Raw genomic sequence first — 27,952 nt, forward strand, 5'->3', positions numbered from 1 at the left:
CTAAATCAGGGGTGCCCAAACTCGGTCCTGGAGGGCTGGTGTGCTGCAGAGTTTGGCTCCAACTTGCCTCAACACACCTGCCAGGAAGTTTCTAGTATGCCTAGAAAGAGCTTGATTAGCTGGTTCAGGTGTCTAATTGGAGTTGGAGCTAAACTCTGCAGGGCCCTCCATGACCGAGTTTGGGCACCCCTGGTCTAAATAAAGATTTGTAGTAATCTATTAACCAGTACCTCTTAAGGTCTGTAACGTAAATGTTCTTTAATGATTGTAAGTGATCTTATTAACTGAATGACCACAACTTCACTGTCACTCAAAATACATTAAATGATTATTGAAAGACAATGTAGCTCGTAATGTAGTTTCACATGCATGATTTAGGATCTTTCTTTTTTGCTGTAATTTCACATTCACTGATGTTTTTTTTCTTCACAGGTCTGCAAACATGTTGTGGTCACTTCAACAATCTCAAGCATGGACAAATGTGCTGAATGTGTGGGACCTGTAGCAGCACTCAAGTGGATTGGCCTGAGATGTAAATGTTAGTATGGTGTCATCTTGTTCTATATGCAGCATGATGTGTCTTAAAAATTCATTTTAGTATCACTAATTTATGTTATGAATTCAGCTCAAAATTGAATGACTGTTGACTCAAAAATGACTGTTGAAGTGTGTGATCAGTAGGAGATATCGGACGATTGTTTATACACAGATATGTAATACCATTAACAGTAATAGGGGTGTAATATTGTTTTCACCTTTATTCTATGTTTAGGCATAGAATTCCGTTTTAGCAGTTGAACATGTCCTGACACATGACGTTTCTCTCATATGATGTTGATGACAGTGATCCTGAAGAAAGTGATTCTGACGATGATGCTCTTGCTGGAGCTGCAGGAGACTCCAGTAATGCTGGTATGTGTCAACTAAGTTGTGGTTTCAAAATAATCAGTCAAAAATTATATTCTATTAGTTCAGCATTTCTAACAGAATATTACTTAAATTAGGTATGCACCAGTATTCTGTTGGTATCTGTAGGGATGTGCCCAAATCCGATATACGGTATTCGGAAAGGTAATGATTTGTACTATGGCAACTCTAAAGGGAATAAATACTATATATACAAGATATACAGGTGCATCTCAAAACATTAGAATATCGTGAAAAGGTTGATTTTTTTTTTTTCTTGAAACTTTCATATATTTTAAATTCATTACATGTAAAGTAAAACATTTCAAAAGTTTTTTGTTTTAATTTTGATTAGAGCGTACAGCTCAAAGTCAAAAATCCAGTATACTGTGCTGCTGATATATGACCTCTGCCTGTCTGACTACTCCTTATTATAGTAAAACTGCATTTAGATCCACAAGCTTCTGTCTAAATTTCACCATAACAGTGTATGCGTGTGTATATATATATAGATATAGATATAGACTCACCTAAAGGATTATTAGGAACACCATACTAATACTGTGTTTGACCCCCTTTCGCCTTCAGAACTGCCTTAATTCTACGTGGCATTGATTCAACAAGGTGCTGAAAGCATTCTTTAGAAATGTTGGCCCATATTAATAGGATAGCATCTTGCAGTTGATGGAGATTTGTGGGATGCACATCCAGGGCACGAAGCTCCCGTTCCACCACATCCCAAAGATGCTCTATTGGGTTGAGATCTGGTGACTGTGGGGGCCATTTTAGTACAGTGAACTCATTGTCATGTTGAAGAAACCAATTTGAAATGATTCGAGCTTTGTGACATGGTGCATTATCCTGCTGGAAGTAGCCATCAGAGGATGGGTACATGGTGGTCATAAAGGGATGGACATGGTCAGAAACAATGCTCAGGTAGGCTGTGGCATTTAAACGATGCCCTATTGGCACTAAGGGGCCTAAAGTGTGCCAAGAAAACATCCCCCACACCATTACACCACCACCACCAGCCTGCACAGTGGTAACGAGGCATGATGGCTCCATGTTCTCATTCTGTTTACGCCAAATTCTGACTCTACCATCTGAATGTCTAAACAGAAATCGAGACTCATCAGACCAGGCAACATTTTTCCAGTCTTCAACTGCCCAATTTTGGTGAGCTCGTGCAAATTGTAGCCTCTTTTTCCTATTTGTAGTGGAGATGAGTGGTACCCGGTGGGGTCTTCTGCTGTTGTAGCCCATCCGCCTCAAGGTTGTGCGTGTTGTGGCTTCACAAATGCTTTGCTGCATACCTCGGTTGTAACGAGTGGTTATTTCAGTCAAAGTTGCTCTTCTATCAGCTTGAATCAGTCGGCCCATTCTCCTCTGACCTCTAGCATCAACAAGGTATTTTCGCCCACAGGACTTCCGCATACTGGATGTTTTTCCCTTTTCACACCATTCTTTGTAAACCCTAGAAATGGTTGTGCGTGAAAATCCCAGTAACTGAGCAGATTGTGAAATACTCAGACCGGCCCGTCTGGCACCAACAACCATGCCATGCTCAAAATTGCTTAAATCACCTTTCTTTCCCATTCTGACATTCAGTTTGGAGTTCAGGAGATTGTCTTGATCAGAACCACACCCCTAAATGCATTGATGCAACTGCCATGTAATTGGTTGATTAGATAATTGCATTAATGAGAAATTTAACAGGTGTTCCTAATAATCCTTTAGGTGAGTGTGTATATATATATATATATATGTATATATATATATGTATATGTATGTATATGTATGTATATATGTATATGTATGTATATATATATATATATATATATATATATATATGTATATATATATATGTATATGTGTATATATATATGTATATATACATACATATACATACATATACATATACATATATATATGTGTATTTATTTAGTTAGTTAGTTAGTTAATTTATTTTAGTTATTGTTTGTTTCTTCTGAGTTACTTCTGAATTTCCTGATCATTATATGACTGATTTTCTGCAGGTGTTCAGAAGATGCCCATTAAGAGCACCACTGAAGTTCCTGAAGGTACCAGAGGTTTAAATTGCAATACCACCATCAAAGTAAGTACATGAGCTCACACTCATAATGTTAGAACTCACTAAAGTATGTATTCTTCTGTACAGAGAGTGAGAGTGAGGCAGAAACTGAAAACCCAAAGAGAGGGAAGAAAGTGGCCTGGTCAAATGCTGAAATTACAGCTGTGATGAAACATTTTAAGGGCCATATAACTAAAGGAAAACTGGCCACATTGACTGAATGCCAGCAGTGTAAGACTGCTGAGGATCCTGTTTTGGTGAGACGCAGTGCACAGAACATACAGGATTTTGTAAGAAATCGAGGAATTCGCTTAAAAAGGAAAACCCAAAGTAAGTGATGTTACAGTACATCCTGTGTCTCTTTTGATGCCATTCTATTATAAGTAGCACTTTGATTGTTGTTATTGTTATTTTCCATAATGCAAAACTGGTATGGCAGCAGGTTATACTAGTATCTCACTGTAGAAATCTGTTTAAATTCAACTGTTAGTTTGTCAAAAAATGACAATTCTGTCAATTCCTCAATCTATTGTTGATTTTTGGATGACCTGTCCCTAAAAAATCAGTCTCTCTACACATCTGCAGCATTTATTGCATCCTCTGAGAGTTAATCTCATGTTTACTATCCATATAGTGGGGTACTTACAACATGTGGCATGCCTTTTGATTTATTGTTTTTTTAAGTTGGTGGATTTAATTTGTTTTGTGTGTGGCATCCCTTTTTTTATAGAAATATTACACTATTTAATGATATTTCACTTAAGTTTTTGTTTGTTTGTTTGTTTTTATGTCACAATTTCCCTGCTCCGCCTGTTCTGCCACGGCTCCCTGCTCTGTCTGCGCCGCCACTGCTCCACGCTCCAGGTCCTGTTCCCCTTCACGGGCCTGGCCCTCCATTCCTCCCCCAGTTCCACCTCTGCTCCACCACCCTCCTGGGCTGTTTGGGTTGGGTGTTTTGTTAGGGCATCAGGAGCCGCCCTTAGAGGAATATGTAAGGTCTGTTTTGGGTTTTGTCATGTTCTTGTTTTCATGTCTTTTATTTTGAAGTTTAGTCTCGGTTCCTGGGGAAGCGGAAAAAGCTGTCAAATGTAGGTTTGTAAGGGATTAGGCTACGGTTCACACCAGACTCCAAAGTTTAGAATGCATTAGTCCTGTTTACACAGGCTTTGGCAAGATTATACTCACACCCACAGAGAAAGAGAGCGAGAGCTTGTGCACACTTAACAAGAATTTTGCAGATCCCAGTCACAGATGGTAGGGCCTACACAGGGGGGTTGACCTGATGGTGGGATATAAAGAGACAAGAGGGGGAGGTAAATAATAGAGACGGGGGGGTTGATAGAGGAGACAGATATAGTATACTGAGACAAATGTATACAGAGAACGACAGACAGAGATTTTTTTTCTTTTTTCCTAGAGTAATCATGAATTGGATTTTAGTACAAACTCACTTCTAATCTTCTATCTTTCCTGTGTAATTTAATTCAGAGGACAAATACATTGACACACATCTTAACACAAAGCAGCTGTATCAGTGTGTGTTTGAGGATGTTTTGGTATTAAACCGTCCAACCAAATTAGTTTGGGGCATTTACAGGGTGAATAATAGTTCAGCAATGAACATCTCCTCCTGACCTGAAATAGTCCTGACCTTTATGACAAAAGAGGGGCTTGGTCTGGAAAAAAAAAATATGTTGGATAATATTAAAAACAGCACTTCCCTTAGGACTGTACTTTTATTTGGCGGTCTCAATGAATGTGATTTTTCAGAATGATAAAAAAAACTATCTAGTTCAAAAGGATTTATTTTACTGTGTGTGTGTGTGTGTAAGTTTATGTAACATATTTAGTAATTTATCTGTGATAATCAACATAGTATAATACAATTTCAACACTCAATCTTTTAATGCATCATACTGAAAGTCTATAGAGAGAGTGCTCACTAGGGATAGGTACCGAAACTCTGTATTAAATCGGTCTCGGGGCTAAATTATGAAAGACCGGAGTATCGATAAGCTCTAACGTTATCGGTACTTCTGTCGGTATTGGAGAAATTAAGAAAACACACATACATTTATTGTTGCTCTCTCTCTCTTTCTCTCTCTATATATATATATATATATATATATATATATAATGTCGCCAGCTGTTTTTATGTGCAATAATATTCAAACATTTGTCTATGATGCATTTTTGCTATGCGCAATTCAGAAGCCAGATCGCGCTCACGCGGAGGAGCTTCAGCACACGCAACATGAAAGTCCTGTTTAATTATGATAGAAGAGAGAACCAACTATTCAAACATCTGCTCACACTTTAGGCCTGTGGCTGTTATATTAAGCTAAGTATTTTTTTTTTTTTTCGATTTTGGCTTCCAAGGATTATAGCCGCATTTCTTCTAGCACAACTCCCTTCCCTTCATAGCGGCGCGGATTCGTTCCTCCGAACCAAAACTTAACATCTGAATCGGCTCAATCAGTGATTGTTATAAAATGCCATCTTTACTGTTGCTACATTGCAGGACATATTTGATAGTAAAACGTTGAAAGTACAATCTGCACAAGTGATGCTGTTCCCCAGACTGAAATGTGTGTGCACGCGTGTGCCTGCGCGGCGGCGTGCTCCAAAACAGACAAGCAAAGTACACTTTGAGCTTTGGGCGCGTCGAAATAACACACAAAAATGTGCCAAAAAATACACACACAATGTGTCAAAATGGCCGGTTATGAGAGTCTTCACTTTTATGTTTTAAGTGGATGAGAACAGTTGGGAGAAAATCCGATGCGTGTCAGTATATTGTCTTAAAGTGTCAGACTGGAGCTTGAGCCATCAATGTTAATCAAAGAACAAAATGCAAAGAGAAAATCACCCACAGCTCTTAATCTGAACAACGTTATAGCTTTAATAAACATAAATCTATCAGTACATACAGTGAAAACTATGCAGTGCTCATTTACATTTGATTACTTTTGTAACTATTACTTACCTGAACATTAATATTAGTAGACCTTCATGGAAAAATGAAAGCACTGTTTATTTCATTTCGTTTGTGTGTTTGTTTTATTGTATTTGTCAGTTTGTTTTACTTTGTTTCTTTGTTCATGTTGTTACTGTATCTTATCTTATGTATATAAAACACTAAAAATACCTGCACACTGGTGCATTTACAAATTGATGAAGTGCAGGCATGTTTAGTGTTTTATATACATAAGATAAGATACTGTAAGAATATGAACAAAGAAACAAAGTAAAACAAAAAGTACCGATAAGAATACCGTTAAAGTACCGGATCGATAAGCAGTATCGGTAAGAGTAGTAATACCGTTAAAACCTTAACGATGCCCATCCCTAGTGCTCAACCCATTTTTTGTTATTATAATTGCATTTTAGTACATTAATTTGTTTGCTTGTTTGTTTCTACATATTGAGGTTTTTTTTTTTTTTTTTTTGACCGTAAACATTAATTTAAAGTTGACTACCTGTCGTATTTCTGCAGAACATTAAAGCTACTGAATCATTTAAAATATCTAAAGAAATAAATGTAATTTAATGACATTTCAAATTTGTATATATATATATATTATGTTAATTTATGCATTGGTTCTTTTTGATGTTGGCATCTATAACCATTAATTTGTCAGGCACCTTCATTGCTGTTATTGCCTCTGGTTATATTTAATACCACTGACAGCTGTGTTCTTGGCTGTTTGAGCTTGTTATCTGTTGAGACAGAGTTGATTTGCTGCCACATTTCCTGTGACAAGCTCTATGTTTTAGCATGAGCAAGAGTCTACAATCTGATTTATTATAAAGAAACCTTTTATTTTGTCACCATGGTGACTGGCGGATTATATGTCATAGGAACCAGTCCCAAAAGCTGACAGTTTTTCTAAGTGTAACGTATTTACATCAGATTGTGAAATTAATAAAAATGTAAGTATTATTAATATTTAATAATGAATAATTTAATATATAATATTTCTAGGCCGGAAAAAAATATATAAAATTTAAATGAAATTTCTGATTATTGGAAGATTATGGGAATACGTTTTACAAGAAAATACCATTTTAGTCTTCTACTTCAAAGTTTCACGTTTCAATTAATTGCCGTTTCCTTTATTTTTATTTGGGAAATTTACAAGCGTTGGTTTTTTTTCCTTCTATGTAATAAACAATATATTTGTATATTTAAATATTTGGTAATTTTTTGATTTTAAGAAATTAGTGATTTTCAGATGTGGGTTTCTGAGAATTTCTAAATTAATTAATGTATTCATTTATTTATCTATTTATTTTCAATGTAATAAACTAATATATTTTCCTATAAATATATATATATATTATTTTTTTTCATTTTTAGAAGAAATTAGTGGTTTCATATGTTTTTTTTTTCAGTGAAATAAACTAATATATTTGCTTATTTAAATATTTGGTCATTTTTGAGTTAAGTAGAGATAAGTGATTTCACTCAGACCTTGCCTGTTCTTGGCTCTTGCACATTCAGCTAACTTTTCAGATCTCTTTGAACATCTTTAATGCAGTTCACTTTTGTTTTATTACCACAAGATATCTTTACAATATTGGCAAATGGAATTGTAGCAAAGCATGACAGTCAGCGCAGAGTTGAATATATCTGAAATATGATTACTTCCTCTATATCTCTTTCGCCATATTAAAGCATGGCTATATTATGCTTTTTATCCTAGCATGAACTTTCTCTTCTATAAGATTTATAGTTTTTCATACAGATATGTTTTAGATTGTTTTCAGGTTTTGGTTGCTGTTCGCAAAGTTCATAAAGTTTCTTGTTTCGTATTGTTGACAAAAACTATAAATGCATATTTAACATACGATCAGTTTTATCCATGCACGCACACACAATGAATGTGGTAGTTAAACTGTGCTGCTTAGTGAGCGGCTGAGTCTTCTTAAAACGAATCTAATCTGCTCTCCTGAGGGGCATCTCTATGCCGTCTCTGAAAGCAACGGATCAGCCTGCCAGCTGTTGTCCAATCAGAGCTCAGAGACCAAGCCAATAACAGAGCACTAATCTGTTTGCAAACCTGTTCACATATTGAAATATTGCTTATACAGTTCATATTCATTGTTGTTGTTCATATTTAATGACATATTTGACTCCAAGTTATGTATTTTTATTTTATTTTGAGGTGAGCAATCACAGATTATTTATCTAAATGAAATAATTTACAGTAGCTGCGAATTTGAAATACCACAAAGGTCTTATTTGTTTATTTGACTGTTTGTTTCCCTTCTCTTAGCACTTAATCTATCAGTCCAACTTGTCTATGCGTATCCACGTATACCTGCAGAGTAAACAGGAAATGGGGAGCATATAAATGCAGTGACTTGCTGTTGAAAAGGTCACAGTGGTGACGGGAGTTGATAAAGATCCAATAGCGAGGACGAGAGGACTGAGCTAGCATAAAGCTAGACTATTACTGATACATTACAGGGACAGGATACCAGTCCAAAAACACTGAAATTACAAGACAAAAGCCCTGATTTTCTGTTCTCCTTCACAATAATAACACAAAGGTCAAAGTGAGAAGATTACCCATAGTACTCACCTTCTGTAGGATTACAAACATTGATGGTCTTTGCAGTAGTAATTAATGTTTGCAGGGCCAGAGCTGGAGATCATCAGTCTATCATCAACAACAACCTTCTCCTTTATTGTTAAAAGCTGTGGTGCAGTGGAAGTGACATACCACATGGCACAGTACGGGACATTGTGCTCTCATGAAGGTGCAGGGTTCAAACTGAGTGCTCACTCTCTTTGTTTTGGTGGGAGATCAGAATCTGCACACTTTTTTTATTGATTTGGGGTAAAATAGGATATTAACATAGGCTGTGTCCAAATTCAGGGTCTGCGTCCTCCTTAGGATCCTTCCTACCCGGTTGAAGGAGGAGGGATCCTCCGACGTCCGCAAAACCCGGAAGTCGGTGTTTGTGAATTTGGACAGCCTACCCTTCTTTCAGTTCCCTCCCTTACCCGTTGCTCATATCCTGTCGCCTAGCAACCGTGACAGCGCCAAGCAAGAAGCGGGAAAATGGACAAACAAAGAGTTATTCTCCTCATTTTAATTCTTTTGGAAGAAATAAAGCAATTAAATAAATTAAATACTTTCTTTGCTCGTTGCCGGAGAGTTTTTTATATCAGACTACAAGACAGTCACATCCAGGTAAGCCATTATAGCCTATTTTTATTTGTTTTTAAGTATTCTACTAATTTCTCCTACAAATTCATTGAGCCGAAGCATAAACTTTAGCTTGTTTTGTCAGAGAAACTCCTCTCCCACTCCGCTACCGCTCGCTTCGTCCGCCATTACGCTCTGCCGAAAAGAATTATGGGATAGGTAGGACGGGAAAGGATCCACCACACCCATCCTTCCAATTCGGGGAAAAGGAGGACGTATTTGTGGGCCGCATTTGAAGGATCCTACGAATTTGGACAGCCTTCGTCGCGGCGCTGTGACGTAACATCCTTCAAATGAGTACTCCGAAGGATGCAGACCCTGAATTTGGACACAGCCATAGTATCTGTTAAACTGCTCCAAATTTGCAAGGACTGAGAAAAATATAGAACTTTATGAATGGCGTATGGGACTAATCTATGTAGGTTCTGTTATTGGAATTTTTATTTTTTTTGTAAGGCTCTCTAGACAGACAGACAGATTCAGTATTCATCATTACATGATCCGTCAATAATTATAATAATATTATCAATTATTATTGGTGCTTTGGTGCTTAATATATAATATTAATGTTGTGTCTTTATTCTGTATTTGAAAAAAAGAGAACATTAGAGACAAAAAAACATTACTCAACTTTTTTTACATGAATTGTTAAAATAAAATAAAAAAGTATAGCATTATGCTGAACTTTTTTTACATGCCTGGTTGCGAATCACTATATGACTACCTATTTGATATATGATTTTGTGCATTAATTCAAAATGAATCACCAGCTGTTAAATGTTGTTTGACAGTAAAAACCAAAGACAAGCTAAAAACATAAAATAGGCAAACAGTTATAGGCAGAATAGAGGATAATGTTGTGTGGAGAGAGGGCCTCGGTGAGAGATACACGCAGCATATCGACAGTAGATTGAAGTGGTGGAAAGAATATTTTGAGAGATACTTTACAGCGACATTAGAAGAAATGGAAGAGAAAGAGAGAGGACAGCTGGAAAGCAATCTGACGTTTCTCTTAAAAGCAGCGTATCTCTAAAGTGATTGGCTATGCAGAGGTGAAATGTTCTGTTCTCTTACTGAATAAAATCACTCCGCCAATTTCCAACCTGGCAGCTTCCGCAGATTCCTTTAACCTTTAACCTCCCTCTCTGTTTTTTTCTCTCTCTCTATCCCATCACTGCCCTCCCTCTTGTTCTTTTGAAAATTACTAGCAACATGACAGAAATACGGATTTCCTTCCAGAGGGCGCAGGGGTTGAGTTTCATAGAAACAGAATGGAAGAGCTTTACAGGAGTGAATGTTTTCATTTGTTCAAAAACTGTCATTACCATGTGATATGGACGAGGCCTTTCTCTCTGCATGTGTAAGCCTTGTGAGTGTGTTTTCAGTGTTCTCATAAAGAGCCCTTCAGTTTATAGCTATTGATATTCAATGTTCTGAAGTCACGCTCAAGCCATCGCGTGTGTACTTTGAAAAATGGGGGAAATGTAACTCCGTTGACTACCTTTCTCGCTCCGAAATAGAGTTAAAGGTCTCAGAATTGTCATCTAAGTGATATGGATTGAAGTAATATAAAGAAGTACATATAACATAAAAAATAATAATAATACATTTACGTTTGACAGATAGGAATACGCTAGGTTCATTTTAAGGGTGCAGAAAAAGCTGGATCAGTTTGAAAAAATAAAAATAAAAACTGATGAGTTTTCTGAAAGCAGTGAAATTCTCACTGGTCAACAGAAGTGAGCTGGAGTAAAAGTTAAGACTTTGGTTCTTTATGTCTTTTTGACGCATCATCCTCATTGAAATCAATAGATTTACAGTGTTTTCTAACACAGTTTAAGTACCATATCAACAAACTCTGAAATAAATATGTGCAAAAATAGAAACTAAAAAGACTAAATTAAAATTAGATTAAATAAAGTATAAAAAATAAACAAAATTACATGATGATAGTTAATTAATAAAAAAAAAAAAAATTATTAAAGGGCTAGTACACACACACACACACACATAAATTAATACAATTCTGTCATCATTTACTCACCATCATGTCATTTCACATTTGTATGCATTCTTCAAAATATCTTCTTTTGTGTTCCATAAAATAAAGGAGTGTGTACAGGTTTGGAACGACATGAGGATGACTAAATGTTGACAGAATTTAAATTTTTGGGGTGGGTTATCCCTTTAATTATAGTTTTCAGTATTTGCTAAGAAAATACATTACATTGTGGTAGGCAAGTAAAAAAGAAAACGTATATATTCCTGTATGCTTTACATATCATGATACCCCAGCTGTCTTTGAACACATGACCATGTCGTGTGTGAGCGGCTCCTAACTGATTTTGTGTTGTCTGTTCTCTGTAAATGCTGTTTGGAAAGTGTATCAGCTGGTGATGTGTTTTTGTGATACAGGTCAGGGAACATGAATATCTAAAACATTCCAAATATTATAGATTTGGCAAGAATTAATGAATGCAAAATTCCAAAGTTTAAACACAGTCTTGATCCAGAGTTCCAGGAATTTTCACAATTTTCTCTTTTGTAGTAAAATTTTCATTTATTAGCATGCAGTCTTTAATGTAAAATAACAGTTATAAATACTTCTAAAGGATTTAATCATTTTAGTTGATGTTAATTCCAATATTTAATAATACATTATTACAATCAAATGTTGTATCTGTTAATGTTATGTAATAGTGTATCTAACATGAACTAACAATAAATAGTTGTATAGTTATTAACATTAACAGATGAATAAATACTGTAACAAATGTATTGTTAATCGATATTAGTTTATATAATTAATGCAAATACAAATGTCGATGCAACAACGTTAACTAATGGGACCTTATTGTATGTTACTAAAAATGTTACTAAAAGTAAACTTCAACCATTACTTAAAATAAGTTTATTTTATCACTTTTATTTAATTTTAGTATTCTCAGTTGTCAAAGTAGTATTTCTCATTTTCATTTAGTTTAACTAAAAACTGACTAAAAACTCAGTTTTATTTAGCTTCAGTTTTAGTTTTGGTCCCATTTTATATTAGGTGGCCTTAACTATTATTTACTTACATAAAAGTACAATGTACTTATTGTATTCATATTGCATTTCAAAATACTTTTGCTGCTATTGAGGTGAGATATGGGTAGATTGGGGACAGGTTTGGTGGTATGGGTAGGTTTAAGGGTGGGTTAAAGGTGTAAGGTGTGGGTCTACAGTGTAAATATAAATGTAATTACAGATTACATGCAGGTATTTTTTTTTTTTAAATAAGCACAATGTAAATGCACGTATGTACACAATAAGTGCATTGTATTGATTAACTTAAATGTAAGTGCATAGTAGTAAAGACCACCTAATATAAAGTGGGATCATAACTAAAACTGAAATTAAAATTCATTTGAAAGGTTTAATCAAAACTTGTATAGACAAACACTTTTTTTTTTCTCCTTCCTAAAAGTATAGTAGAGTCTCAGTGGTAAAAAAAATAACACTGTTCTTTGCTAGAAAATAAGAGAAATATACTGATTAAGGAAATATATTTTTTATTTTTTTTGCTGTAAGGACTATTCTGTTGTGGTGTCAAGAGTTATCTCTATCAATTGTGGTACATTAGAACTTTAGTTGAGATGAACATGGTCTCTTTGTGGCTTTGAAGCCCAGGATTTAGGACGTCTAAATGGAAAGGCTTTTATCTCCGTTTCTCATGTGTGCACACGATGGATCGGTGCATTATCCACTTTCTGTTCCACTGTTATCTGCCATTATATCTAATCATTATCATTATCATCATGCTCAGCGTACCTGCCTTGTTCCTGTTCTACTGACGTTGGAACTCTTTTTGTCATGTCAGTTTTTGAAATGTTAACTTTGCTGTGCAACAAAGACCACAGCACATATACCATTAGCTAACCAGACTGACTTTGAATATGTGTGTGGTTTGAGTGCCTTAATGCTTTTGTCTAAGATTCCCTCCGAAGTTTTCATTCCACAAAAGTTCTCTGTGCCTGCAAATTGAACTGTAAATCACAGGGCCTATTATACAATGTTCTTGTCCATTATCCGCTACTGGCCTGCAGTGTGCCGTACATGTTCTGGGTTTTCTTATTGGTAACCCAGCAACCTTGAAGGTGCATATGGTCTGATCAGACAGCTTACCTCTCCCATGGTCTGCCTCAAAGGTCCATCTCAGGACAACAGGCTTAACAGCATCAGGATCAGCCGTGCTGACCTCACTCAGCAGGAGGATGAGTAATCTCGACAGCATGGTGCTGTCAGACAGTGCTGTCCAGATGATACATTCAATTTACATTTGATTGATTAAAGTACTCCAAGTTAATCAGTAACTTAGATTGATCCATTATGACTGACTAAACTGATGAGCCATGTTCAAAGCCAATGTAAAATAAGCCAATGAGCCCAAAAAAAAACATTAATAATTTATTTATTATATTAATTATATTATATATATATTAAAATTAATAAATTAATATTAATTTATTAATTAATTTATATTTGTCTGTTTTTTTTTAAGAAATTAATTGTTTTATTGAGCAAGGATGTTTGATATACAGTATTTCACAGAAGTGAGTACACCCCTCACATTTTTGTAAATATTTTATATATTTTCATGTGACAACACTGAAGAAAGGACACTCTGCTACAATGTAAAGTAGTGAGTGTACAGCTTGTATAACAGTGTAAATTTTCTGTCCCTTCAAAATAACACACAGCCATTAATGTCTAAACCGCTGGCCACAAAAGTGAGTACAAGTGAAAATGTCCAAATTGGGCCCAATTAGCCATTTTCTCTCCCCGGTGTCATGTGACTCGTTAGTGTTACAAGGTCTCAGGTGTGAATGGGAAGCAGGTGTGTTAAATTTGGTGTTATCGCTCTCACTTTCTCATACTGGTCACTGGAAGTTCAACATGGCACTTCATGGCAAAGAACTCTCTGAGGATCTGAAAATAAGAATTGTTGCTCTACATAAAGATGGCGTAGGCTATAAGAAGATTGCCAAGACCCTGAAACTGAGTTGCAGCACAGTGGCGAAGACCATACAGCGGTTTAACAGGACAGGTTCCACTCAGAACAGGCCTCGCCATGGTCGACCAAAGAAGTTGAGTGCACGTGCTCAGCATCATATCCAGAGGTTGTGTTTGGGAAATAGACGTATGAGTGCTGCCAGCATTGCTGCAGAGGTTGAAGGGGTGGGGGGTTAGCCTGTCAGTGCTCAGACCATACGCCGCAAACTACATCAAACTGGTCTGCATGGCTATCATCCCAGAAGGAAGCCTCTTCTAAAGATGATGCACAAGAAAGCCCGCAAACAGTTTGCTGAAGATAAGCAGACTAAGGACATGGATTACTGGAACCATGTCCTGTGGTCTGATGAGACCCAAGATAAACTTTATTTGGTTCAGATGGTGTCAAGCATGTGTGGCAGCAACCAAGTGAGGAGTACAAAGACAAGTGTGTCTTGCCTACAGTCAAGCATGGTGGTGGGAGTGTCATGGTCTGGGGCTGCATGAGTGCTGCCGGCACTGGGGAGCTACAGTTCATTATGAATGCCAACATGTACTGTGACATACTGAAGCAGTGACTGGGCCGCAGTGCAGTATTCCAACATGATAATGACCCCAAACACACCTCCAAGATGACCACTGCTTTGCTAAAGAAATAGAGAGAGCAAAAGGGTAAAGGTGATGGACTGGCCAAGCAAGTCTCCAGACCTAAACCCTATTGAGCATCTGTGGGGCATCCTCAAACTGAAATGGAGTGTGGAGTCCTCAAACATGGAGGAGTGGAAGAGGACTCCGGTGGCAACCTGTGAAGCTCTGGTGAACTCCATGCCCAAGAGTGTTAAGGCAGTGCTGTAAAATAATGGTGGCCACACAAAATATTGACACTTTGGACCCAATTTGGACATTTTCACTTAGGGGTGGACTCACTTTTGTGGCCAGCAGTTTAGACATTAATGGCTGTGTGTTGAGTTATTTTGAGGGGACAGCAAATTTACACTGTTTTACAAGCTGTATACTCACTACTTTACATTGTAGCGAAGTGTCATTTAGTCAGTGTTGTCACATGAAAAAATATAATAAAATATTTACAAAAAATGTGAGGGGTGTACTCACTTCTATATATATATATATATATATATATATATGTACATATATATATACATACATACATACACACACACACACACACACACACACACACACACAAAGATAATGCAAGTAAATACAAAATGCAATTTTTTAAATGATGATTTCATTTATTAAGAGAAAAAAGCGGTCCAAACCTACCTGGCCCTACGTGAAAAATTAATTGCCCCCTCCAGTTAAATCATGAAAGAACTGTGATTAACCACATTATTTTCTTATATTAAAGCTTAGTTAGATTTCACTAGCCAAACCCAAGCCTGATTACTGCCAGACCTGTTGAATCAAGAAATCACTTAAATAGAGCCTATCTGACAAAGTGAAGCATGCTTAAAGAGCAACACAGCATGCCGCGATCTAAAGAAATTCAAGAACAGATGAGAAACAAAATTGTTGACATGTATCAGTCTGGAAAGGGTTATAAAGCCATTTCTAAGGCTTTGGGACTCCAACTAACCACGGTCAGATCCATTATCCACAAATGGAGAAAACGTGGAACAGTGGTGAACCTTCCCAGGAGTGGCCGGCCTACCAAAATTACTCCAAGAGCGCAACAATGACTCATCCAGGAAGTCATAAAAGCACCCAGAACAACATCTAAAGAACTGCAGGTTTCACTTGCCTCAAAGAAGGTCAGTGTTTATGATTCAACAATAAGAAAGAGACTGGGAAAAAATGGCATCCATGGGAGAGTTCCAAGACAAAAGCCCCTGCTGACCAAAAAGAACACAAAGTGCTCATCTCACATTTGCCAAAAAATATCTTGATTATCCCCAAGAATTTGGGGCAAATATTTTGCGGACTGATGAGACAAAATTTGAACTTTTTGGATTGTGTGTGTCCCATTACATCTGACGTAAAACCAACACAGCATTTCATAAAAAGAACATCTTACCAACAGTCAAACATGGTGGTGGTATTGAGATGGTCTGGGGCTGCTTTGCAGTTTCAGGACCTGGGCAATTGCCATCGTTGATGGAACCATGAATTCTGCACTCAATCAGAAAATCCTGAAGGAGAATGTCCAGCCATCAGTTTGTGACCTCAAACAGTATGATAGGTTCCAAAAAAATACCAAGCAGCACAACTGTTTCAAGCATTGATGATAAAATTAGCACATTGAAATTATTTCTGAAGGATCGTGTGATAGTGGGAAGTCGTGGCCTAATGGTTAGAGAGTTGGACTCGTGATCCAAAGGTTGCGGGTTCGAGTCTCCGGCCGGCAGGAATTGTAGGTGGGGGGAGTGAATGTCCAGCGCTCTCTCCACCCTCAATACCACGACTGAGGTGCCCTTGAGCAAGGCACCGAACCCCCAACTGCTCCCCGGGCGCTGCAGCATAAAATGGCTGCCCACTGCTCCGGGTGTATGTTCACGGTGTGTGTGTGTTCACTGCTGTGTGTGTGCACGCGTGATGGGTTAAATGCAGAGCACGAATTCCGAGTATGGGTCACCATACTTGGCTGAATGTCACTTCACTCACTTACTCACTTATAGTGAAGACTGGATGAATACTGGAGTAATGGCTGATAAATATTCAGCTTTGCATCACAGAAATATATATATATGTATATGTATGTGTATGTATGTTGAAGTATATACAGTATGTAAAAGAATTAGTGAATTGTATTAAAAACATATGGCATTTGTAATTAGCATGTAGATTATAGACCGGATACATTTGTAGATTTATCTGTTTGACTTTCTGATCTGTTTAAGTTGAATTATATATTTATGACCCAAAGTTGAAAGGCTTGTTTTATTCCAGAACTCTCCTCTCCTACAGGCCCCTTTTTAGTGTGGTTAATGAGCTATGAGGGCTCCTTTACTTTGCCTTCTATAATCTTAACATATTTCCGTCCCCCGGTTGAAACTAAATTTTACTAATTATTCTTCCTAATGTAACTCCATAATCGGAAATGTCTCTGACCTTCTGCAAAGTTTTTCGACTTTAGCTCAGAGTTGTTTAAATAAAGCATTCGGGGGTGTTATTAAGTTACCTGACAACCAATTTCACATTATTAATTTAAGAGAAGCAACACTCCTACCGGCTTCCGGTGGTGCCATAATTGCCCATGTTCTTTACTTATATGTGGCTTCTAGTATTGACCTAAAGCCCCAGCAAATAGGCCACCTACACATCATATGCTAAATCTTATCTATCAATCTGAGAGCTATTACAGAACAGACTGCACGAGCAAGGCTAGTGCTCACGCAGCAGCCAGCTTGCCTTAACCCTGCTAAATGGAAGTCATCCCAGAGATTAATAGAGCTGGCATAAGACATTTTGTTTGCTTTTACCTAGAGGGAGGGTGAGACCAGCGGAGCAAGACTTACATGTACTCCGGTTTTCATTCTTTCAGTGTGCTTTGCATGGAAAGAAAATCCATCTTTCACCTTTTAGATTGAATAGGATTTTTAATAAGCAATAACTAATGAGGCTTGTATGAAGGTCATCAATTAATAAATTAATTAATCACCTAATCGTCCCACCAAGGTTCTAAATGAATCTGTAGTCACACTGCAATGGAATTCAGATCTTTCAGACTCTAATAGTTATGACACTTTTGAGATTAGTTTAACACATCAGCCTTTTGATACATTCAGAAATGCTTTGTGGTAAATTCTGTCAGCTGTATTATTAGTTAATTAATGCTAAACATAAGAGTCCTTGAATCAGAATAGTGTGTGAAAATCAATGAGTGCTCCAGATTTTTTGCGTTTTCCTTTCTGAATTTTACATAAAAGTGCACATGAAGAGTGATGCGCAGATGTCCACATAATAATTAGTATTAAGCCACCTGTGGATGCTGATTACCATACTATACTTAAAAGCTGGGTTATATTGACAATGGGCAATGTTTGCCAAGAGTTACCTACAGTGCTATAGCTAGTACTTCAAAACAATCTCATTGCAATTCATAACTATTTTACCATTTGGTCAATTGGTGGCTATTTCGAATAAATACATTCTTTACACACATTTTGTACAAAATTATCAATAAAGGTTTTACCAAAAGCTGCACATTACTTGCAAACCCTTTATAATGTCATTAATTACCCATAGCCTTCCACTGTAAATGTATTATTGTAAATTCTTTGCACACAAGATGCCACAGATGCACTAGAGCTTGATCTGTATTTAACCCTGGAACATTCCTGGGTGGGTGTTTGTTTTGGGTGCGTATGTGTGTTTTGCGGTTGTTTTAGAATCATGACCCTGATATCCTGTTCTGAGGGGCACGGGTCAGTAAATGTTTTGAGGTGAAGATAAAGGGCTTAGGGTTTGGTTTATAGAGATGTTGTGAGGGAACAGAGAGCATCTGGCCTATCAGAAGGACTCCTGGCCTTCTGGTGCGACGGTCAAATCAGTCCCACTAACAAGGATGACCTCAGTTGGCAAATTAAGTTCCAGAAATCGGATCAGAGGCCCGCCATCACTTTGGGTGGCAGGAATATTGTAACATGCAATGGGACTGTCACCAGCTGTATAGACAGTGGGGTTCAAAAGTCTGGCACCACATTTAAAATCTTTAAATGACTGTCTCAATTTGTTTTGTCCTCTTCTGGAAAGTGTTTGTGGATTTTATTTTTCCTATTGGGGCAAATTATATTGATTCTCAAGCTTTCTCAAGAAGAAGAAGAAGAAGAAATTGTATGCAATTTATAAATATATCACATGGCTTTTTCTCCCACCAGTGGTCTCAGACTTTTGGACTATGATTTACATCTATAAACATATAGGAAAAACACACACAAATAGAATTGTAATAAAATCATAAAGTAAAATAAATAAATACATTAATAATAATAGTATACAGTATTAGTACTATTATTGTTGTTGTTTATTTGATATTAAATATTAAATTACATTTTGTGTAATTTAGAAATATTTATCCTTATTCATAATAATTATGTTGTTGTTTATTTGATAAATATGATATTATATTTTATGCAATTTATAAATATTTATCTTTATTGACTCCCTTCTTTTTCAGACTTTTAGACCGTGATGTACATTTGCAAACACATACACAGAATTTTTAATAGAAACATACTTAGAGTAGAAACATAAGCACACACACAGAGAAAACGATTTTGTGGTATGATGCAATGCACAAATAATAACCCAAGTGGATAGTAAAATAATAACCCAAGTGTAGCAACAAAAACATAACACACTTGTGTCTCTTCTAAATGAAAACTTGTTTATTGGCATCATAATTACAAAGGTGAAGGGTCTCTCGCTTTCTTTCTTTCTCTCTCTCTCTCTCTCTCTCGCTCTCTCTTTGGGACGTTTAAATTATTTGTTCTTGTTACCTCTTTCGCTCTCTCTCTCTCTCTCTCTTTCTCTCGCCCTCTGGGAGGTTTAAATTGTTTGTCCTTGCTCTCTTTCTCTCTCTCTCTCGCTCTCTCTCAGTCATTGGCCTGGCTGTGTTTCTGTATCCCTAATGAGACAGTCCTGTCCTAACCTGACACAGCAACTTACTTCTGGCTAACCGCTAATGAGCAATATGAGGTGCTCCACTCGTTTATTTACACCCTCGTTCTCTCTCTCAGTCTCTCACCTTTTCCAGCATTACAAACCCTGCAGAGGTTTTGGTGTGAGGTCAGAGGGACTGGAAATAAAAGGAGGGTGAGTGCATGACAGGGTAAGTGGAAGTACCCCAGCAGTCATTACCCATTAGTCTTCACTGATACAGTCATCTCTGATTGGCCTGCAGAGATCTCACTCACGAAATGGCTTCTAGCATTCATTCTACGTGTTGTTTTCTTGGTTGGCAAGCACGAGGCAATAACTCATGCGTTTGCTTTGGCTCAGAGCAAAATTTCATCTGACGTGGGAAAATTAATTTACTTTAAAAAAATCAACTTCAGGCTACAGTAAACGCGCACAGAGGGCTGTGTTTTGTTGATTGGTGGAAACGAAATGATTTTGTCATTATAAGATAGACATGAATGTATTCATCTGTGTGTGTTACTTCTAGCTGAAAATGTGTAAAACACAATGCATGCAATAAGAGGCTCTTGCGTTGATTTATTCAGCCTGAATCACTCATTCGGCGATAAGTCAATAGAACTCAAATTGGTCTGCCTGTTTCAGCATCAGCAACGTTCTCTTTGAATGTGTGTGTGTACTGAAGCTAGGTGAAAATACACTATATGGCCAAAAGGAAGTGGATACCTTCTTATACTTAATGGACTTTCTGTGAGGACAAATCTTAGCTTTCTACTTTTAGCTGCAACAGTTTAGGAAGGATCCTTTTCTCTTTCCAAAATGCTAAGAACCCTGTACACAAAGCAAGGTCCAAGAACTAGATTGTCCCACACAAATATACCAGACCTGAGAGGGATATATATTGAGCATGTACCGTTGTGCCCATGCAGTTACGTAAAAGACTGTATTTACTTATTTATTGTGTATATACATTCAAAAGCTGGGGGTTAGAGCAAAATATTTTTGTTTTCGAAAAAAATCTTACGCAGAATTTTTTTTAATTAAAATATAGTAAAACAGTAATACTGTGAAATATATATATATATTTTTTTTTGAATTATTATTTTAGTATATTTTAAAATATAATTTACTCCTGTGATAGCAGAGCTGAATTTGTAGCAGTCATTACTCCAGTCTTCAAGTTTCTCATGATCCTTCAGAAGTCATAATTTCTAATATGCTACTTTGGTGGCCAAGAAACATTTATTATTAATACGAGTATTGAAAACAGTGTTGCTGCTTAATGCTTTTCATTAATTTATTAAAACCCCTTAACTGTCACCTGCCCGTATACGGGCAACCTAAATTTGCTTCACTATTTTACAATTAAATCCTAATCTAATCAAACTATACAAACGATATATCATTGGAAAGGTCTAAGACTCCTAAATAGATATTTTTCCACCTTTTTTGTTAAAAAATTATGTAGGCAAATGAATAGATTAATTTATGACAAGAGTGCACCTGAAAAATCTGCATCAACAGGAGTTCTGACATTTTTCCTAGTTGCCTTTTTCCCTCTCACGCTTTAGAAATCATAAGAAATTATATAGTTGAAAACTTAAAATCTCAAAATTCATCCTTTCAAACCCATTTTAAAATCAGACATAGCATTACCATGGAAATGGTACATAAAAATCATGTTGCAAAATGTTTTCGTTCATGAATTATAAACATTTAAGTTTGAATAGTGCTTATAATCTCTGTTCAAAACTGTGAGTGACAGTTAAGGGGTTAATTCATTCATTTATTTTATGTTTTACATTTTTTTTTTTTTTTTTTTTATGAATAAAATGTTTAAAATAATATCTCTTTCTTGAAATGTAATTCTTTTTAAATGTATTTATACTAGGTGAATAAAAGCATTAATGTATTAAAAAAAATTATAATAAATCTTACAATGTTCCCTCTAATTTTTTTTTCTTGCTGAGCAAAACTTTTCTCTATTGGGCAGACATTTCAGCCACCTGAGCAAAAACATGCTTTATACCAGACCTGCACAGCGCGCGCACAAAAGTGTGTTAATGTGCTATTTATATTTGATTTGACCCTTGATGTAACTAAATGATGTACATTTTAGTTTATCTGAGAATTTTTTTTTTACAGTACAATACACTGCCGTTCAAAAGTTTGGGATCAGTCAATTTTTCAAAGAAGTTTCTTATGCTCATCAAGGCTGCATCTATTTCATAAAAAATACTGAATAATATTTCACAAAATAATATTGTGAAATATTATTGCAATTTAAAATAACAGTTTTCTATTTTAATATACTTTAAAATATAATTTATTCCCGTGAAGCAAAGCTGAATTTTCAGTGTCACATGATCCTTCAGAAATCATTCTAATATGCTAATTTATAATCGATGTTGGAAAAAGTTGTGCTAATTAATATTTTTTGGGACCTGTGATATTTTTCAGGATTCTTTGAGAAATAAAAAGTTAAAAAGAACCGTGTTTATTCAAAATAGAAATGTGTTATAATATACACTACTATTTAAAAGCTTGGGGTCAGTTAATTTTTATCTAATTTATAAAGTTTTTTAATTAATTCTTTTATTCAGCAAGGATGTGTTAAATAAAAAGTGGTAGTAAAGACTTAGCATTAATTAAAAATATAAATATTTTCTAACAATGTTATTTTTTACTTTTTTATTAGCCTAATGAAAGAAAAAGGATTCCAAAAAATATTAAGCAGCACAACAGTAACACTAATATAGAGTCATTTCTGAAGTATCATGTGACACTGAAGACTGGAGTAATGATGCTGAAAATTCAGCTTTGCATCACAGGAATACACTGTATTTTAAAATATATTAAAATAGAAAACCAACATTAGAAATTGCAGTAGTAGCATTAGAGTTCACAATATTAGTCAATAAATACAGCCTTGATGAGCATAAGTGACTCAATTTAAAAAAAAACAAGATCAATTGTTTATTAGGTTTATAATATAGGCCTAACATAATATAATATCAAAACAACTTAAGCATTTAAACTGATAGAAGAGAATAGAAAACAAACTGAAGCATTTAAACTGAGATCTGTAAGTTAAATATATAAAATGAAATAAAAACATGTGAATTCTTATATAGCTATCTATACATCACCTGTGTGTGACTGTAAATGTCTCAGAGTTTTGTTACCGTTCTTTGCCCACCATCCGCTGTTTCCAGCACTTAATCAAGCCACTCTTCTTTAATACAGGAGGATAGTTTTATTTCACATATCATTGCGTTGGCTTTTTGAGCTATTTGATTTGAGCTATTTCGATGCAACCATTGAGGTATTCGGTTTCTACAGCGACTCATTTGGTGCACATCATTCTCTTTGTATGAAACCTGTAAATCGCGTTCACCGGTTCTAACTCTAGCTCTATAGCGGTTTACCCGAGCATTGCAATTCTTTCGCTTTAACTAGAATACAATCAAATGGCTTTCCCATTTTTGCGTGTGAGCGGCTGCGGTGGAAGAAGTGTGCGGTTTAGCAGGAACATTGCTTACAGACCCTATCTGCATTTTTGCTGTTGAGGTTCTAATGCACAGTCGCAAGATCATAAGAGAGATTTTCATAATTACCAAATTTAAAATGCATTTACATCATCATGTTCAAGACATTATATGGCAACAAATTTGTTATGCATATATAATAAATATAGTGAGCATGATACTAACAGCAGCACTGTCCTAGAGGCTGTTCACAGAGAAAACACACACAAAATGAATTATCTCTTGAATGCACTGTAAGTCACAATGAATGAAGTGTCTGCTAAACACATAAATGTTGCTGCAACTCAGCTGGCACTATAGTGACACCAAAGTCGTGGGTTTAATTCCCAGGGTGCCCTTTGTGATAAAATGTAATTTGAATGCACTGTAAGTTGCTTTGCATGAAAGCATCTGGTAAGTGTTAATGTACTGATAAACGTAAGTTTATTTAATGTGTGTTTATGAGGCTAGCATATTTCTCCTGCCCTGTTCTGTGCTGCATGAATCTATCTGAAGTGTGTGTGTGTGTGTGAAGGAGTGTTTGTTTTGTGACAGTATATGTGCATTCTCTTTCCTATGCAAATGTAATATATACATAACATGATTTAAATGCATGCAACAGATTGTGAGTTACAGCAGCGCAGCAGTTACCCTATATTGCTGTATCTCACACAGATCTGCTGTTCTGCACAATCTCCACTTTGGTCAGGCTAACAGTTGGAGGCAGGCCTTCATACAGTCATCTTTCGGCTGTGTATGTGTGTGAGAGAGTATAGTGCATGAGTAGATTAGGTTTAAATAGAGAGACAAGTCTTGTTTTTCTTTTGTTTGTTGTGTAATCGTTGTGGAAAGCTGTCAGAGGAGGTTGGAGTTTGTTTTATTCTTTCATACAGAGGCAAGACTTCCAGTTTTTATTCTCTCACATTCTCTTTTCTCTATTCCCCTGTTGTTTCTTGTTTATTCCCTCTTTGTGTGTGAGTGTGTGTATGCATGTGTGAAAATGTAGTTCCTGTTGATGTCACCCTTACAGAAAAAATAGAACAGTTGGAATTTGCTCAAGTACGGATGCAGAACGGATGCGGTTATAAAAATAGTGTGTGTGTGTGGAATGTGGAATGTTTGTATGTGTTTATGCATTTTATATCACATGTGACATGGTTTTCGCTGTTTGAACACACAATGCCTGTGAAGTGGGATGTTTCTGGATCAACAATGCTGCCATTTTTGCTTTCAGTTCCAGAAACATTAACTGTGTTCATATGTTCTTTAAAAGTTATCTCAGCAATCTAAAGCTTTTTTTTTTACGTTTTGAGCATACTGTAGTATTATAAAAATAACTTTCTAGTGTTTAATAGTTTTTGTTTTAATTGTAGTATTGTAGTGTGACACCAAAGTGTTTACATGATGCTCTTTAATTTGGAGCATTAGATGTATTATAAAATTTCAATTATTTACAAGATATTCTCTAAACTAAAATTATCATGAAAATGTATTTTAGATTTCAGTTATTTTTATTTTAGATTATGAAAGTATTGTTCTAAATTTTGTGTTATTTGTGTTTTAGATTTTGTTAATAATAACAAATTGGTTGATGCAAGAGGTGATTTAATGTTAATATGAATATTTTTATATTTTTTGTTATAGTTATTTTATATATAACTATAGTTTTTAACTATAGCAAACAAGAACGCACATCAGTCAATGATGTATTGTAAATACAAACAAACAATCAATCAATCAATAAAGAAAAAAAAAACCTTTGTGGATAACATGCCTTAATTTGATACATTTTTACTGAATTTAAATTTTTATGGTATAGTTTTTAAATTGAGACCAAAAACAAAAAAACAGCACAAAAAGACATTGAAACATTTTCTTTTCAAAGTAAATACACAAATATTGAGATATACATTGAAAAAAATTGTATTTAACATTTTTTCACCCAGAAACTGGTATTTAAGTTTACAGTTACTGTACAAAGAAACGACAATTAACAGATTGAATCAGATGTGATTTTTTTTAATTAAAAAACCTGGACACTGAAAAAAACATTTATCGAAATGTTTTCACTCAGAAATTGCTATTAAATTTCACAAACAGCTACAAAGAATATTATAGTCCAAAAGTAACAGTGTTAATTTGTGTGTGTGTGGGGGGGGGGGGGGGTTGTTACTTTGTTGTGATTGTGATGCATTGTGGGACCCCCTCGAAAATGAGATGTTACATCTCAAGGGGTTAATCCTAATACATAAATTCAAATTCAAACAGTAAAAAACTAAAATAATATTTGTTCCATTTACAACTGTTTTTTTTTAATACAGTGTATATTAAAAGTTTCAGTTCTTCTAATTATTTTTATTTCAGATAATGAAACGTCCAGCATCCTTGCAACCTTACAGAGGTCAAGCAGCTTAGGATAGATGGATGAATGAATGGATAATGGAAAAGCATTAAGTTTTTTGTTTTCTTTAAAGGGGTCATCGGATGCCCATTTTCCACATGTTGATATGATTCTTTAGGGTCTTAATGAAAAGTCTATAACATACTTTGGTTAAAATTTCTCAATGGTAGTGTAAAACATCACCCTTTTTACCTTGCCAAAAACAGCTCTGCACACAGCAAACTGTTTTAGTGCATGTTTCTTTAAATGCTAATGAGCTCTGCTCTGCTCTGTGTGTGATATGGTCAGTAATTGTTTCCTGGGAGAAACACAGAACAAGTATGAACCAAACATAAAACATTAACTCACAAAAACAACCTTTCTGCTCATTAGAGCCTGTTGTCGATTTTTCTGCACGTACTGATCATTTACAGATGCACCTCTGCGTGTTTGTGTCACAGAAATGCATGACCAATGCTTTATTCTTGTTTATAAGTGCCTCGTGCTTTTCTTTCAGCTAATGCTTAGTGGTTTTCCTTGTGTATGTGCTGTGTGTCTATCGACTATACTGTAGTAGTAATAAAAGGGAAAGATAATCCAAAAATATTGTTGTGAAAACTCATATCACTGTGTCAAGGTGAAAGTTTTGGTTTTCAAAATGATTACAACGCTATGTTTGTTCTCAAAAGATGAAAACAATAATTTTATATAAACCAAGTTTATTAGTTTTATATTGTTTCGATGTGATACTGATATCATTATATGTATATCTTCTACCATTGTGTGTGTATTGTTAGAGACTGAAGAAGTTTCTGTCCCTTCTTCAGCATTCACAGTGAGAAAACATCAGTAGAAGTTCACCCAGACTGTCTCAGCATCCGATGCAGATGTCGGGCGCATTTATCACACCGACTCCAACAACAAACTGTTCAGCTGTTTTTGTTTTTGTTTGTTTATTTGGTTCACGAGTCAAGCTATGCTTAATCTTACTGGTAAATATATATCTAATTAAATAATTAAATAAGTGTAAAGATTGCTAATGTTTCTGTATTGTTTGGGGGGGGGGGGGGGGGGGGGGGGGGGGCTCAAAATGATATGTCCACGCAAGGACAATGATTTGATTTGAGGGGATTTATACTAGAACTGCAGCTGTACCTTCTTTACTGGCTAATGTTGTTATTGTAAACTGAAACTATTAAAATTGCTTTTGTTAACTGAAATAAAATAACTAACCTAAACTTAAAAAAAAACAGAATGTTGCCTTGTCAAGTAACTAAAATAAATGAGTTTAAGTTGACGTGCTTAAATTAAAATATAAATAAAATTAATTAAAACTATACAGAAATATAGAAAAAAAGTAAGAAAAGTGACAAAACGCATAACATTACTAAAATTTAAATAGAAATGAAGACTAAAATAAAATATTTTTTTCTTAAATTATAAGTATATAAATTATACTAAAATAACGCTGTTACTGTTGGGAATAAACTGATAAAACATGGACATAAACTTAACAGTAGAAATATTACTTATTTTGAAAGCTTTTCTGGGCTTTTGTGCTGGTTTTAAGGAGTTTTGGGGTGTCTGGCCAGTCTGGAAGACCAGCAAGCAAGCATAAGCTGGTTTAAGCAGCTTTTACTTTAATAGGCTTTGGTAAATTATTGCTACATAATGCATACAGTATATTCACATTTTTAGGGACAAAGATATTTGCCACTGGCTCTGATGTCTCTATAGTGGTTAAACATGGGATATCATTCATTTTGGGTAAATCTAAGGGGCAGTCTTTGGTCTGATTAATCTGTTATTTGTTCCAAAGCAAATAGTTTTGGCTGAGGGCAAAATCTCATCACGTTATAATTTATGTGACTTTAATGCTGTAGGCCTGAATTAGAGCACCGCCTTTGTACTTTTGACTGAATTGCCTAACAGCTTTTATAATGGCTGTTGTTTTTGTTATTTATTAAATAATATTATTCAGTAAATAATATTTTATATAAATAATAGTAGTATGTTTTAATAGCATTTAGTATTGGAAAATGGTGTGTGTGTGTGTGTTCGTGATGGTGATTTTAGTTACATTGTTCCACCATTAGATAAGAGACTGCAAAAAAAGACTTTTATATTGCAAGAGACTGAAACAGGGTTGTAAAGAAGGAAGTTATTTTTAGTTTCAAAAACAAGTTGTAAGACAGCC

This window comes from Barbus barbus (assembly GCF_936440315.1).
Source record: "Barbus barbus genome assembly, chromosome: 8".
NCBI classification, from domain to species: domain Eukaryota; kingdom Metazoa; phylum Chordata; class Actinopteri; order Cypriniformes; family Cyprinidae; genus Barbus; species Barbus barbus.